Raw genomic sequence first — 16,383 nt, forward strand, 5'->3', positions numbered from 1 at the left:
TAAAGTTATTTTCCTAAGCAGAAGGGATAATGAGCTAAGGACATTCCTAAAAAGACTCAAACATAATTTTCTCTGGAAAGGACATGTAATGAATGCAGAAAGTCCCCAAGAATGCAAATCACAGAAATCTAAACCTAAAAGTGAGAGACAAGAGTGACAGAGTCCACAACATTTGACTTAGCTTTGAGGGTCAAACAGCTTGGCTGGCTTCATAGAGCTTTTGTTGTGTTCAGTGGATCTGGCTGTATGAAAGAATGTAATTCCAGTTCATGTTACTTCCACATAAACATATACCTCTCCTTGGTGACATTGTCCTACTCATCAAACTCAATTTCTCAAATATTTAAATCATAAATATTCACTTTATTTATATTTGGTATTGTTTTTAGTCTGTTCACATTATTGTTTTAGTAAATAAATAATATGATCCTAATAATGTTGAATCAGAAGCAATCTTGTATCTATAAGCATGGCAAGCTGTTATAGTTCTCTGAGAGAACACTGCTCATCAGTGTAAAGTAACACTTACTATTATATCTCCACTTCGACACTGCCTGAATAAAAATGTCTATTCAATTCGAGGCAGCCTATCAGTGTGTCCCCATGGCACTCTCTAAATGGCAGCGCTGATGAACTGGTTGTAGCAAAACAAGTTGAATGACAGTTGATGTCTGGGTCCTTGGTGTGAGGTAACAGTTAACTGGAGAAAAAAAAAATCCCTCGAGACAATATTTGTGTTAAGATCATTTTGAGCATCTTGATTGTACTGGCAGGTGTGCCAGCATAAAATTATCTCTGATTTTAAGCTGTTCATTTGAAATAGGTACAGCTCATTATACATAAAACATACTTCAAAGCATCAATAAAACAAGAGGATATAAACCATTTAATCTTCAATAGTTATTTTTAAAGCATTGGGTTCTCCAACTTTTAAATCATGGCAATAATATATATATATATATATATATATATATACACATTTAATCTTTTTTGGTTTTTGGTGTGTAGCCTTGGATGCCTTGGACTTGCTTTGTAGACCAGGCTGGCCTACACAGCAATCACAGAGATCCACCTGCCTCTGCCTCCATGAGTGCTAAGATTACAAAATTCACAAATATTATTTGTTATGTCATCAGTATAAGTATCCGTTAACAAATATTACAAGGAAATAGAAACAAACGATGGTGAAAACAGAGAATTCTGAATTGAAATCTGTGGAAATATTCTAACAGAATATTCTCACCCTTCCTTCATCTCAGCACAAGTGTGGAAACAATGGAAAGAAATATATATATATATACTGTTATCATTGATAACCATTTGAATTCTGTACCTGGATGTCTAGCTGAACATTACTACTGATGACCTCTAGATGAGTAGAACAATAAAGACACCAGGCTGAGCATCACTGCTGAACCCTCTGTCCTTTGTAGTTTGGTGTTTGAGATTCATTGGACTGTTGTCAGCTTGCCTTGGTACAACTACAGGGATGTCCAGAGTTGCAAGGACCAATCATGTCTACACAAATAGATATGTTTCTTCAAACCTCCACTTCTAAAATCAAAATAACCCAAATAAAGAGAAGTCATTTAACAAATACCCTAACTAGAAATGAAATGTCAAATGACCAACCAAAACAAAAATAATTAGTTATGTAGACTAGAGATCATAGACAGTGACAGATGAATATATAGAGAAGGCAGAACATCAATGAAATAATGCAGTTCAGTGTATAGATAAAGATATTCATATTAGCTTAGAAGCACCAGATAAGTTTGTCATAATATTTATTATTATTATTTATTAAATAATAATCTATCTCTCTATCAACAAGAAGCAGGATTTGTAAAAAAAAAAAAACTGTGTGATTTATTTTTCATGTGGAGATATTAATAGTTATCTACTCACCCACAATAAGGAACCAATGTTAGCAAAAACAAAAATGTACTCAAATAATCTTGATGAGTTAGTGAGTAACTAGGGTAGCTTGCAGGAGCATTGTGAGGGTTCACTCAAAGAACATCAATGACTCAATAGCAACTGCATCACCAGAACACAAAATACCCCAGCAGTGCTTACAACATACAAGAGCATTCTTGTCCAACTTGCTGGCAGGTCTCATGAAGAGGTCCTCATTCACAGCAATGGATACTACTGCTTTACCCCCAGGAAGGGGCTTTGTTACTTCCTGAGCTTCCTGAGCCCCATGCGTGTCATTAGTTTTCATAGCCTTAAGATTCTTCCCACTCTTTCAAATGTGATATATTTCAGCATGGGTTAAATGAAATCATAGCAGTTTAGTGCTTCCCTACCTCTCATATTCCTCCTCTGGTTATACTCTGAACATTGTAAAAGGTGTATTAGATGTCTGACTTTTCATTTGAGAGGTGAGACTGGGACACTATGAAATAGTCACCTAGTTTCAGTTACTTGAGAAGTTATGGACTCTAAAATGACTGCTCATACTGTACAAAATATATTAAGTTTTGTTTCCTGACCAAAACTGGCATCAACAATAATATATTGTCACATATATAAATGTGTATGTAAGGAAATTTGATATACACATCACATCTTTTTTTTAAAATAACAATATGCATGGTCTTCTCACTAGAATCTATGACCTGCTCAGCTACAAGTCTTAGCCCTGAATAACAATGCCAAACATGAGTCCCCCTCCTTTAAAATATGCCTTAAGATCCAATTGGAAAGTAGTTGAAATATGTCATAATAAAAAAACCACTATTTTATGTGTGTATTATTTTGCCTAACCTAACATACTGATAATGTAGCATGTTAGGTCCATGGCAAGCAGGAATTTTCAGTGATACTTGCCTGGAAGCTTGCAGAGCACTTTCCTATACTGCCTAAGTCAATCACAACTTGATGTTTCCAAGTTCTGAAAATAGAACAGATTGTGTCTTCAGCAGCAGAAGATGCAACTGACATTTGTGTCCTTTGAAAGACACTCTGGCCACCAGTTAACTCACAGAAAAACAATACATCTCTGATGATAAAAATTTTAACTAACAACTTCTCTTTTTAGAACTGAAATACATTTTACATGTCAAATATATGTCAATAAGGCTGAAAACATTTTCAAAACATATGGTATAGGACTTGTATACTAAACTTGCCATGATGGATTGGCATGGCATAAAATGTTGCAGAAAATTTGTTTAGTAATAATTTCACACAAGCTATAAATGTTACGTAAACCTTATGAAAACTATCCAAACTACTTTAATAAATAATCACACAATCTCCATAAATAGTTGTTGGCCAACTTCTAAACATCATACACCATTTAAACACAATCTACCTTGCTTCTAGTTAGTTCTCAATCTTATGATGATAATTTGTACAGTCATAAGAATATTGACAGCTAGAGAAATATAAAAAACTTTATTGTGTAATTATAGATTCTGAAGTCATAGTGGTCTCTGTAATATAAAATTACTTACGTATTATCGCTGGACTATACACAGACAGGATCTAATTTTAAGTTGTTTAAGTCATGATTTATTTAGGTTCACTTTTAAGTTACGTAAAAGATATACTATCAAAACTGAAAATGACTTTATGATTCTGCCAATATTTTGTACTATGTGCCTGATTACGATGCTACCAGTACACTGTGAGATGGTGAGGTCTTCCTGAGATAGCTATGAGTAAAAGGAAAGGCACAGCACATTGTGAGCTGGCTGCAATCAGGAGTTAGCCACAGAAGGATGGGTCTACCACAGACGTCTCACCTCATGTTTGACTTAAGCCATTTCTTCCCATTTTCAGTTCCTAGGTAGCCCCTCATCCTGCACACTCATGCATTTTACTATTCTTCATTTGTATAAACTAAGAGATTGTTTACCTAATTTAAGATTTAGTGCACCAAAAATTGATTAGTCACCAGCTGCCCAGAAGCAATCTTTGTTTCATTTCCAAGATGATTCTGATTAGTTTTATATTTCCTTTTCCCATATAGGCATCTTGCCTTTTAAAGAGTCAATGGCATAGTGCACAGCTTCAAGGAATGCGGTTCTGTGAGGAGAGGACACAGCGATAATCTGGCTTGTCTCTGACACTAGAACCAAACCAAGTCGATTGGCCATTTCTGTCTAACGTCACTACAATTTTTTCTGATTTCATTTTCTGCCATCAGTAGATATGTTTCATATTCTAAACTTATGACTCTTTTGCCTTCAAAGTTGTTTCTTGTAGTCCCTACAAAGAGGGACACTGCACCACACAGCGGGGAGATCACCAGCTATGACACTTCATCTACTGAAAGTTTCTCGGCAGAGAACTTTATTATGTCTTTAGGTTTCTTTTCAACCTCACCCACGTCGTTCCTAGATGGCTCATAAGCATTATCCTCCACGAATTGTGGGAATGGTGGCAACTTCGTCTCCAGGCTGAAGCAGGAATTGTTGCTCTCCAAGCTCAACATATTTTTGACGAAGAGCCAATATCACCAGGTTTCTTACATCATCCAATCTGAAGGAGAAACAGTCCCAGGGTGGAGAGTCTCCAGCTCCTTCCATAGCTGCAATGCTTGGATTTCTTGTCGCAAAGAAATGGTCTCTAAAAGAAGCCCAGTTACCTCAGCACTTTTGGCAAAATGCAACACTTCACTCTGGCACCGTGAAACCCTCCCACTACACACCACGGAGCCAGCCGGTTTACCACCTCAGAGGAGCCCTAACAACTCTCCCAACAACTTTTTGGATTAAAGGAATTCTTTTGTCCACCTGTAAAGTGTATTTTGTTGCAAAGTCTTTTCCTGTTATATATGCTGTTTTTCCATATGATTTCCCAGAAGTGGCTCTATGTGATGACATGATTTCACAGAAGTCTTACAGAATCTCTGAAGGCTCACTGCCTTTTAAAGCAAGTAAGTGAGAACTGGTCATGGGATTGAGAAGCCCACCACACTCCTACACACAGCTAGCAACAAGCAGTTCAACACAGCAAGACTCTACCAAAAGAACAATTTCAGATACAGGTGATGATACCCTAGTTTTCTCTCAACAATTTCCAGACCTTCTTCATTTCCTCAGCTTGGGTGAGTACCATGTGACCGTCTCACATCTTCCCACTCCGGAGAACATCAGCAGGGAAAACTCACGTTAGTACATCTGGCTTATAGGTCTTCAGTAGAAGGCTCTCTCCCTCTTCCTCTCCCTCTCTCCCTCTCTGTCTCTCTCTTTCTCCACCCCCTCACCAGGCTGCCACTTAAGTCACAGGTATGACCACCATTCAATTCCGACTTCAGACAGGCTCTAACCTTGCATTATTTTGTTGATGCATTGCCCACAGCTGGCTACAGAAAAGGCCCCGGGGCTGGGTGAACAACCTTCCTGCCTGGCCTACTTCCTTAGAGGGAGAAAGGAACATAGCACACTCTAGCACAGTAACTGCATACAGCCCCAGCAGAAGCCCCAGCGGAATAGTCATTTCTTTCACCTGACCTGCCTTCCCTTCCCCTCTCTTTACCACTTTTGCTGAAAGGTTACTTTGGCTTTAAAGCCTTCCTAAACCCACAGACACAGCGTTTGGCTTCAACAATAATATACCGTTGAATATATTGGCTTTCCATCACTTCCTCCCACCTAGGAGCTTCAGCCACATTTAATTTCAGCTGACCCTGGCTGGCCCTTTTGTCTGCCTTTCTTTTTTATTTTCTCCACTGGATTGCTTTAGCGCCTGTGCACCTGATTTATATGCTGACCTAAAGTGTTCCGATCTGCCAGAACCTTTCCTAGCTCATAAAGGTCACATCCTACCCATATCAGTCTGGAGGTCCTTGCTGACTTTACTTCCTTCTTTTCTTTCTCATGAACACAGTGCTGTGTGACCTGAAAAGTTGGGTATAAAATACCTCTTTTTTTAAAGGCATAGTTTTTTTTTTTTTTTTTAAGTCTTTGTGAATTTCATAAGCAGATACCCAATTCTTCCATTAATGCCTCTCTTTGCTGTCGTAGCTACCATCCATCCTTGACATTCATCGAAGACTTGAGCCATGGATCACCAAGTATCCTTAATGGCCAAGGAATGACCAATTTCACTCACATTGCCTAAGGTTATGCCACTTCTGTCTCAAAGAAGAAGTTGATATATTACTCATTTCCTATGTCTTTGGGGCACTTAGCCTTACCTCTTCTCCCTACATGTCTCACAGCCTCATGAAAAGACCCTGAGAGTTTCTTTCATTTATACTTTACAAAGTCATTCTCAAGTCAAGAAGTTTAGAGGAAAATATTTCCTATTTGTGTGCAATTTCCTTTACTGTCCCTTTATTAAGGACTTTGTCTGCATGCTTAAGCATAGATCTTCCTTTCCTCTGTATTACCATTAAACTTTGAGGACTATCTTCGGTGATTTCTACCTTACTTTCTCCTTTCATACTGCCCAATTCTTCCAATGAGTTCCAAAGTCTGGGTATCTAAGAAGGATTCTTCACTTGGAGACAGAGGCAGGCAGATCGTTGTGAGTTTGAAGCCAGCCTGGTCTACAAAGTGAGTCTAGGACAGCAAAGGCTACACAGAGAAACCCTGTCTTGAAAAAACAAAATAAATAGATAAATAAATAAATAAATAAAATATAAAAGAAGGGTTCTTCAGCACACATATAATTTATACTTTCACTTATGTCTTGTTATTTCTAAGAAATGGCTAGTATCTCATCCTTCCTTTTTATAATTAGTTTTTATTAGCTTTAATTATGTGTACAGCTAGGTTTGGTGGCACTCAGGGGAAGGACAGCAGGCTACCAAGAAAAGACTTGATACCCTATTAGCATATACAGGAGGAGGAGGTTCCCCTCAGTCACAGTCATAGGGGAGGGGAGTAGGGGGAAAGCAGGAGGGAGAAAGGAATGGGAGGATACAAGGGATGGGATGACAATTGAGATGTAATATGAATAAATTAATAATATATATAATTATGTTTACAGGTGTGCATATGCACATGTGAGTGCAAATGCCATGGGAAGCCAGAGAAATCAGCTCCTCTTTGGAACCAGAGTTACAGATGGGTATGAGCCACTTGTGTGCTTGGAACCCAAACTCCACTGCTCTGCAAGGGAAGTTAATACCCTTAACTTCTGAGCCATCTCCAGCAACATTGTCTTTTCTTTCCAGGTTTCCTTACAAGTCAGAAACTAATTCAAACATAACATGCAATTCACTTTTTCTCACTGTACTTTCTTCTCTGCCTCAACAATCTCATTATTGGGAGACAGTTGAGCTTCAGTTGCCTGCCGCATGACCCACAGCAAAAGCCATGCATGTGTCAGAACAGTATGATTACTCTCATCCCATACATACTATTTTGGTGGTTTATATTATATTGTCTAATTTATTAGCCATTTAGGAGACCTTTGTCTAGAAGACCCAATTTATAAAAGAGTCATTCTATATAATACAGCATAGAAAAAAACAGCCATGCTAGGATTCTCACAAAGAATGCTACACACTCAGACAGCTCAAATTGGTTTCATGCTTTATTATCCACAGTAGGTAGCATGCAATTCCTACTAAAGCCAGAGGGGGCACACATACACACACATAAGGAAAAGTAGCTATAATTTAATTGCCCCTGATTATTTTCTACCCTCAGCCTTTTTTGTATGCATTTTCTTCATTACGGTGCCTGTACTCATCGTTAGTTGAGTGCCATAAGACTTTGAAGAGATGTAAAAATGTTTACTCATCCCTGATAGGTTACTAACAGCAGACCAAAGCAGAATTCTACCCAACTACAGCTTGGTGAAACCATGAGTTCATGGTTACTCACAGGACCAAGGGTGAGGAGTTACTGTGTTTGAAAAAAATTATAAAAGAAATTAATATAGCCTTATTCATAATAGCCAGAATCTGGAAACAGCCTAAATGTCCCTCAGTTGAAGAATGGATACAGAAATTGTGGTACATTTACACTATGGAATACTATTCAGCTATTAAAAACAAGGAAATCCTGAAATTTATGGACAAATGGATGGGACTAGAAATTATCATAATGAGTGAGTTGACCCAGAAGCAGAAAGACTCACATGGTATATACTCACTTATAATTGGTCACTAGCCCAAAAGGCATGCCCCACAAAAGTTTTCACTTACCAGGAGATTGGGATAGATGTGAGGACATCCTATTGAGACTCTAGGTGAGAAAAATATAGGAGATGGGGAAATAGAAGGACCCAGAGGGTCCTAGTCCTACAGGAAGAACATCATGATGGGTGGATTGGGGCCCAGGGGAGTCTGCTCAAACTATTGCACTAAGCAAGGACAATATAATAGTAAACATCGAACCCCATTCTCCACACTTATATGGAGAGCAGGGACTGACTTTGATATGAACTCTGGTGCTCCATATTTGACCACGTCCCCTTGGTGGGGAGGCCTGTTGGCACTCAAAGAAAGAATAAACAGGCTACCAAGATGAGACTTGATAGCCTATGACCATTTAGTCATGGAGGAGGTCCCCCTAGGTCTATGACCTAGGGGAGGGGAATAGGGTGAAAGCAGGAGGGAGGGAGGAATGGAAAGATACAAGTGATGGGATAACAATTGAGTTCTAATCTGAATAAATTAATAAAATTAAAATAAAAAATAAAAAAAAGAAATGTCCCAAAATATACAATAAAAAAACAAGATTATAATGAGATGAGTAACTAATGGCTGATTTTATTTTGGATCACATATCATTTCATTTTGGACCCATTATCCCTGAAATTCGTTGTAGAACAAATTGCTTTGAATTTTGGAATAGGTGGCTGCTTCCTGTAATGCCTGGAAAGATCGGATAGAAAAGAAAGCAGTTTAATGTAAACTTTGCAAATAAGTTACGAGGGAAGTTCACATTTTTGTTTCACTATATAATTTCCCGATCATTGAAAGGAAACAGCAGGAATGTGTAAAAGCCACACACTGGTCAAAGACTGCCTTTGCTGCTGAGATGTCTCTTACAATGAGCAGGCAGGTTTGGGCTCATGGATTCAGCTGTGAAGTCTATAGTTTATTGCCTTCATTGTCTGGGGCTTATTGTGAGGAAGAACTCATAACTAGAAGTTAGTGGTGCAGCAATGATATTTACAGACTGCAAGTGGTTAAGTAAAGAGAGAAACAGGAAGAGCAGAATCCCAATACTCCTCACCTCTCTGATAACAAACGTCAATAACCTACATCCTTTCCACTACCTAGCCCGGTATCACCAGCAACACTGCAGGCTGGGAACTAAGCTTTTAACAGACAGGCCTTTTTCAGGCACTTAAAGTTCAACCAGTAACACTAACTGATGGACAGCAAGGATTAGACCAAGCAGGTAAAAACTGTGAAGGAGTTGGTTATAAATAACAGCTCTACCAAATATATTATGAATATTACAAGAATTACTTAAAAATCCATCTGTAAATAACACTCAAAAGTCTGTGCAGGTCAGAGATCACATACAACTTCACTTAAAGGAAGAGATCATCCCAGTATCACAAACATTAACAGATTTAAAAACAAGCAAACAACATCAACCAAAAACAACTTTCATTTTGTCTTCGGAGCCCTATTCTCTTGTAACATTTTATGTTCCCAGGTTAGAAAACAAAACCAAACCAAACAAACAATCAAAAACAGCTAAAGCAGTAGACTGTACATCTTAAGAAAGAAAGAGAAGTCCTTAGGTGTTGTGGTCAGTGCCTATAATCTCAGCATGGAGACAGGGGTGCTGAGGCAAGATGATAAGGAGTTCAAGGCCTGCCTGGGATAACCAGATAGTCTACCTAAAACAAACACACAAAAAGGAAAACCAAACTAAATCCTTATATCTCTTTAAGTATTACTCTATTGTGTAAATTTTACAAAAACCTCATCATTTTGCAAATACATTAGAGACACGATTAACAGAACTGATGCCTGCTTTGCTATCACTTCATCCTGACAGGACTGCCTTGCCAAGCCACAGGGGAAGATGAGAAACTCAGTCTTTTTTTTTTTTTTAATTTTAATATTTTACTAATTTAATCATATTACATCTCAATTGTTAGCCCATACCTTGTATCTTCCCATTCGCTCTCCCTCCCACTTTCCTCTTATTCCCCTCTCCTATTACTGTGACTGAGGAGATCCTCCTCCCCAGTATAAGCTCATAGGGTATCAAGTCTCTTCTTGGGAGGCTGCTATCCTTCCTTTGAGTGCCACCAGGCCTCCCCATCAAGGGGATGCAGTCAAATATGGGGCACCAGAATTCATGTGAAAGTCTGTCCCCACTCTCCACTCAATGAGGAGAATGTCCTGTCCAAGGCTAGATCTGGGTAGGGGTTCGAAGTTTACTTCCCAAATTGTCCTTGGCTGGTGCCATAGTTTGAGCAGGACCCCTTGGCCCAGATCCGCCTGTCATAGTGTTCTTCTTGTAGGTTTCTAGGACCCTCTGGATCCTTCTATTCCCCATTCTCCCATGCTTCTCTCACCTAAAGTCCCAAAAGGATGCCCTCCCCTTTGTCCCACTTTCCTGGTAAGAGAAGACTTTCATCGGACATGCCCCTGGGGCTAGTGTCTAGATATAAGTAAGTATATACCATTTGACTCTTTCTGCTTCTGGGTTAACTCACTCATTATGATCATTTCTAGTTCAATCCATTTGTCCACAAATTTTGGGAATTCCTTGTTTTTAATAGCTGAGTAGTATTCCATAGTGTAAATGTACCACAGTTTCTTTATCCAATCTTCTACTGAGGGGCACCTAAGCTGTTTCCATGTTCTGGCTCTTATGGATAAGGCTGCTACGAACATGGTTGAGCACATGTCCCTGTTGTGTGGTGGACCATTTTCTGGGTATATTCCAAGGAGTGGAATAGCTGGGTCTTGAGGAAGCCCTATTTCCAGTTTTCTGATAAAGCAAGTGCCAGATAGATTTCCAAAGTGGTTGTATCAGTTTGCATTCCCACCAGCAATGAAGGAGTGTTCCTCTTTCTCCACATCCTTGCCAGCATGTGGTGTCACTTGAATTTTTGATTTTAGCCATTCTGAAGGGTGTAAGTTGGGATCTCAGTGTCGTTTTGATTTCCCTTTCTCTGATAACTAGCAACACTGAGCATTTCTTTAAGTGTTTCCCATCCATTTGATATTCCTCTGTTGAGAATTCTCTTGTAGTTCCGAGCCCCATTTCTTAATTGGGTTATTTGGTTTGGTGGTGTTTAATTTCTTGAGTTCTCTATACATTTTGGATATTAGACCTTTGTCAGATGTAGGGTTGGTGAAGATCTTTTCCCAGTCTATAGGCTGTCACTTTGTTCTGTTGACAGTGTCTCCTGCCTTATAGAAGGTTCTTAGCCTCATGAGGTCCCATTTGTTAGTTGTAAGCCCAGAATAGCAAAAACAATCATATACAATAAAAGATCCTCTGGAGGAATCTCCATACCCGATCTCAAGCTGTACTATAGAGCAACAGTAATTAAAACAGCATGGTACTGGCACAGGACCAGGCTGTGGATCCATTGAAGACCCAGAGATGAATCCACACACATTTGGTCACTTGATTTTTGACAAAGAAGCCAAATCTATTCAATAGAAAAATGATAGCATCTTCAAGAAATGATGCTGGTCTAGCTGGAGGTCTACATGTGGAAAAATGCAATTAGACCCTTATTTTGTCACCATGCACAAAACTCAATTCCAAGTGGATTAAAGACCTCAACATAAAACCAGGCATTAGATAGGTTAGAGGAAAAAGTGGGAAGAGCCTGGAGCACATTGGCACAGGACACAACTTTCTGAACAGAGCACCAGCAGCCCAGGCCTTAAGGTCAACAATTGACAAACTCAGTCTTAATGTGATGATGACTTGGGGTTGGTGGGTAGGGGGGCTTCTTTTCTGGCTGATGGGAGAGGGAGGGGGGGTCTGGCAGGAAAGAAGGGAGGGTGCTACCACCAGGATATTAAGGGAATAAATAAATCAATTAATAAAGAAGAAAGAAAGAAAGAAAGAAAGCTAGCTCAGAGCAGTGGTGCACACCTGTAATCCCAGCACTTGGTGGAGTCAAAAGCAGGAGAATCTCTGTGAGTTCAAAATAGGTTGGTCTATAAAGTCAGTCCAAGACATCCAGGCCTACATAGAGAAATTCTGTCTCAAAAAACAAAACAAAACAAACAACAACAACAAAAAAGAAAGAAAAGAACGATAGAACAAGGTAGGAGGATGGAAGGAAGGAAGGAAGGACGGACGGAAGAAAGGAAATTTGTAGATTTTTGCCTATTGGCCATGGCCTTCTATCTTATCAATAACATCATGATATTCCTGAGCTCGCAGAGTTTTCTTCCGCCTGCTTTCTGAGTGTGAGCACTTGTGTTAGTAGGGGTGCTGCCTTACCAAATAGTTTTGATTTTCAGTTGCTTATTACAGTTTCATTTTTATGTGCTTGATAATGATAACCTTTCTCATTTGATGTAGATATTTGCAAATTTAAGAGGTTAATAATGCATAATTAGTCAAAATAATTATAATTGGCTTACACATTTCAATTATTTCTATCTACATAATTTTTGTTTTTAAATTTTGGTTTCCAGGTACAGATGTGCTCCCGTATTTCGTGTGACACTCTCAATCATTTTGATTTTATTGATGCGTATTGATAAAAATAAAATAGCTCATAATAGCTTTATTGCCTGCAGTTATTTGCCAAGGATTGTACTGTGCAACTGAAATCAGTTTCCTGTGCAATTCTATCTCTACAGGTTACATTGTTCCAGTTTTCAAGTGATACACTTGAATGTGTAGTTATTTAAGATAGAGACTTTAATAGTGTAGCTCTGGATGGCCTAGAATGCACTGTGTAGAATAGACTGGCTTGCAACTCACATATGCTTCAGTCTCCTGAGTGTTGGAACAAAAGGTATATGCCACTATGCTTGATCCAGCCCATATATTTTTAAGCCAATGTTTCATACACCTCTATTTTTAACCCAAACTAAATATTATATAAAGATATTGATAATATAATTGATATCTGACATTAAATAAAAATAAACATTTTCTGGTTTTTTTGTTGTATTTGCTAGTAATTTGAAAAAAATAATTTGGAAATTTTATTAAAAATACATTCATTTCTCATACAGTACATCCTGACCACAGTTTCCCCTCCCTCTACTACTGAGGGGAAGACTGGGGCTGAACCCCTCATTCCAGATCTACTCCCCCTTTCTTTCACTTCAGAAAGGAAAAAACAAGGCAATAACCAAACATGACAAAACAAGATTCTGTTCTTGGGACTCTTTTCCTCCTATTGGGTTGCCTTGTCCAGCCTCAACATGAGGGCTTTTGCCTTATCTTTTTGTTAGAAATGCTTTTACAAATGCAAATTGTAATAGATTGAGAATGTTGTAGTTTATACTTGCAAAAATAATAGGTACTCAGATCCGAGCAAGGCGTTAGAAATAGCATAATGCAGGAATAAATAAAGATAAAATTTAACGCCAAAGGGAGATCAGAAAAACATAGCAAGCCCCTCAGCTTAACGTTATTTTTCATACATAATTTCATACTCTGATTCGTCAACAGGCCCATACATTTCAGGCTCTAAGCGTGAAAAAAGGAAACCAAGAAAAATGACATCCATTAACCTTTAGCAATGATGGTGGAACTCTTCTCAAGCCACACAGGTTGGGGGTGGAGGTGCTGGTTAGTTGGCCCTCTTGTTAGAATGCCTTTGACACAGCCAAGCCACATCTTTCTAAGTGTGGCACCAAAGATCCGTTATGATGAATAGTTTGTGCACTGACAAAAGACAGGTATGTATCAAACACTTGGCCAATATTGCTGGCTTCCTTTTATTTTCTTGCCTTCTCACCTGCCTATTTGGATCCAAGCTTAGTATATCAAGCTAGACGATACTGACATGTGCTCAAATCAGACTGTTAGTCTACTAGCCTGAGAAGCAACAGTGAATAAAGAATTCTCAGTTTTGTTTACTCTATACAGAGTATCTGGCCATACTTGTCTGCCAACCAAGGAGAATCTGTGGCTACTGAATGTTTCTACTTTATCATAAATTATTTCAACGCCCAAAACCTTAGCCTGAGAGTATTAATAATATTTGTTGTGATTAATCTACTTAATATACCCCATTTATTGTATCAAGGCATGACTGCACAATCTGTTCTTTTTCTTTTGCATCTCATATATTTGTTCTTTCATATAGCCAAGGCTTTGAAACACACACACACACACACACACACACACACATCTATGTATATACATATACACACACTGACTACATATTCAGGTTACTAGAAAATACTTTTTAAATAATGTTCAAGAAATCACTCGGAGGATGAGCATCAGCACACAGCGCATTTTGCTTATTCATCATTTCTGAAATCTACTTTTCCTCAGTAAAGGTTATATTAGATCCAATAAATCACAGTTTTTAATTAGGTTTACCTGGAATTATTATTATAGTTTAATATAGCTTTAAATTGCTCTTTCATACCGTGTCTCTCACAAATTTTGGACGTATATCATGCTCTTAACATGGATCTTACATGGTCTTTCTACTAATTCAGAACAAGAATATTAATGAGATCAGAGGCTGTTGTCTCCAGTTGTTATAGAAACATAAAACATAAAACACAATGAAAAACTTTTTGTAAATGAATGAATGATCATAGGACCACTTTAGGATATATGCATTATGTTTGCAGTGTCTAATCACAGTATAATGGAATCTATGGAATAAATGTTTGTACTCTAATAATATTGAATAGGAGCTGGTGCAAAACGTGAATATATACCATGTATGTAACATATATATATACATATATATATATACATATACATACATATACGTACATATATATGTGCTTTATAATATTTATTAACTAAAAAACCACACATAAATATACACATATAATATAACGTTTACACACATATGTTCTCTATGTGTGTGTGGTGATTATACTTACTATTACATCATTAACATACAGAATTATAATGATAATGTACTTGACATTTAGTTCTTTGCATTATATAGTAATGATAACATCTAATTATCATTATGTTAGCTTTGTTTTTGTTGTTACTTGAGACCAAGCACTACTATATAGCCATACTTAGCTAGGAACATGCTGTGTAGATTGATCTGGCCTCAGCTCACAGAGATCAGCCCTACTCTGCCTACCACTGTGCTTGTATTAAAGGAATGCACCATCATTCTCAGCAATTACCCTTAAGTTCAATACATGAATATGTGAAAACTTTAAAGAAAATATTAATCATTATCCTTAAGACATCTATTTTTTAATTAGCTATTCCTTTTACCTTTTATAAATTTAAATCCTGTTCTTATTAATGAATTTTAAACATCATGAAGTTTTCAGAATATATTGTAATATTCTTGTATGTCTTTTCCCTCATGTTTTTCCTTCTACAATTTTAATTTCACAATCTATAAGGGAAATGTCATGTTCACCTTCATTATGAAACAGAATCTTGAAGATAATGTCTTGCATCTAATGGATCATAAGAAGATATATATGACCACTAATACTTTGATTGTGTTTTAGTGGATACTTTATAAGCACAGAAATGAGCAACTGCTGATTGGAGGTGGGATATGTTTCCTTGGCTGTTACTATGGCTGTTCCTTTCAAGGATTATGCCCTCTCTTTTTATTTTCTTTGAAGAGAAATCACTATATCTTTTAGTGCATGTAATATCACGTAAATGTCACTATTCCATGTTATGTGTGAAAGCATCCATTCAGAATAAAGATTGGTGTGTTAAAAACTGTGAAGCTGAAAGTCTTTCAGACCAGTAGAGATAACGAAGATTTATAAAGCAATAACAAATCCAGCCACATGAAATGTAATGTACAAGATTTATGGTAATCTTCCTGGCTTCTCTTTCAGATACTTGAGTTTTGCAAAGTTGCTCCTGAATCATTATTAATAACCTTATTCCATAAGCTGAAGATTATGCACATATCCAGAGTATTTAATTTTTCATTAATAAATATGCAAATGGACACAAACAGCTGAAAATGTCACAAAAGACCATGCTTTTTGTAGACATGTATTTCAATATCATTTGATGGTTGTCTTTATTTCAGTACAGATGTTGTTTAAAATGAAACAGAAATAATTAGCAATAGTAGCGCACATGCATTTGTAGGGTTTACCTTTATAGAAGTGCTGCAGTTATTGGAAGAGATGAGAACAAATCGAGCTGTTAGCTTGGTGTTTTTGTGGGTGTCCTAACTTTGGGAATGGGTATATTGGACTCTGCTGCTTGCTTTTGGAATTCTTTTCTTTCTGTTGAATTGCCTTTTCCAGCCCTGGTATGAGGGCTTTTGACTTGTTTTATTGTATTTGTGTGTGTGTGTGTGTGTGTGTGTGTGTGT

General features: G+C 37.7%; 1 pseudogene; it reads right to left on the reverse strand.

Annotated features, from left to right (window-relative positions):
- Positions 1–3,899: 3,899 nt before the first annotated feature.
- Positions 3,900–4,447, reverse strand: LOC127198928 (molybdopterin synthase catalytic subunit-like; annotated as a pseudogene).
- Between the last annotated feature and the right edge of the window lie 11,936 nt (positions 4,448–16,383).

The sequence above is a fragment of the Acomys russatus genome, chromosome 15, assembly GCF_903995435.1.
Source record: "Acomys russatus chromosome 15, mAcoRus1.1, whole genome shotgun sequence".
In the NCBI taxonomy this organism is placed as follows: domain Eukaryota; kingdom Metazoa; phylum Chordata; class Mammalia; order Rodentia; family Muridae; genus Acomys; species Acomys russatus.